This window comes from Aplysia californica, unplaced genomic scaffold (genome assembly GCF_000002075.1).
Source record: "Aplysia californica isolate F4 #8 unplaced genomic scaffold, AplCal3.0 scaffold00001, whole genome shotgun sequence".
In the NCBI taxonomy this organism is placed as follows: Eukaryota; Metazoa; Mollusca; class Gastropoda; order Aplysiida; family Aplysiidae; genus Aplysia; species Aplysia californica.
Genome location: NW_004797271.1, coordinates 4,026,866 through 4,028,185, shown reverse-complemented (window position 1 = coordinate 4,028,185; position 1,320 = coordinate 4,026,866).

The window sequence follows — 1,320 nt, the reverse complement described above, 5'->3', positions numbered from 1 at the left end:
GGGCTGTATTTTCCTGATGCGCTGCAGATTGAGCTAAGATCCCAGATCTACGTGCAAGTTGTTTGTTTGCCTTGTTCAGGATTTATCCTACGGCCCTTGTTTCAAGTAAATTCGAGCACAACCTGCATAAACTGAATCGAGTAAGGAGTTTTTAAAAAAAAGGTTGTTATAGGAGCCAGCACCTACGAAATTGGGAGTAGGTGAGTCTGTTGTTTCGAAGATTCTACGCCTGTCTAGTCCATCACTCTGTACTGCTATTTGTGAACACACTGTGAGTATTTTATTTTTTTTAAACGGTATCAACAGTAAATTCCGACATCCCCCTCCCCCTTCCTGAAAATAAAAACGTAGTGGTGTGAAAATCATAAGTTGCTTTTAAATGTGAAAAAAAACAAAAGAACTCGTTGATGATTTTAGAATAAAGAAACAGCCCCTGCAGCCACTCAAATTTAAATGTGAAAACATCGAGCAAGTGTCAGATTATAAGTATTTGGGTGTTACAATAGACAACAAACTCAACTGGCGTGTCCACACTTCTCTCCGGCATAAAAAGAGTGAACAAAAGACTATTTTTTCTAAGAAAGCTAAAGTATTTTAAAGTTGATAAAACATTGATGTCCATGTTCTACGATTCAACCATAGAAAATGTGATCAATTTTTGTATAACTGCATGGGCCGGGAACACAAGACAACAAGATAAAGATAAATTAAATCGACTAATACGGAAAGCATGTAAAATTTCAACATCTACATTCCCCAACTTGGATGAATTGTACTTAACAGATTGCACTAAAAATATTTAATTCCATCTTTGTAGACAACAAACATCCCTTGTTCCTCAAATAAAAACATCAGTCAGAAGTAAAAGACCTAAGCTTCTGATCTGTAACAAAGAAAGATAGAAGGTCATTTTTATCTTATCTTATCTCTTATCTTAGATTATAATAAGCTTATTGTCACGGCGACCCAAAAAGCTCCCAAAGAGAGTTTAGACCCCTTATGTCTAGTTTGCGGGACGTACTGATATCAGCACGTCTCGCTAGTTAGTCGAGTAAGGGCTAAAGTTTACTTTTACATGTAATACCCCTGAACTTGTATGATATACTACCCACATCCGGGGTCTCCATTCTGAGTGGGGACCACATAATATGTAATTGCGTCACCGTGACGTCATTCGCGAAAAGCGCTTTTAATTAATTTTTTTTCAGAAAGAGGGAGGGAGGGGGAGGGTACTAAATTTACTTTACCCGATTTTTTGTTCTGGAGTTTGGGGGAGGGGGGGTATATTGGGGGTTTTGGGTTGTTTTTGTTTTGTTTTGT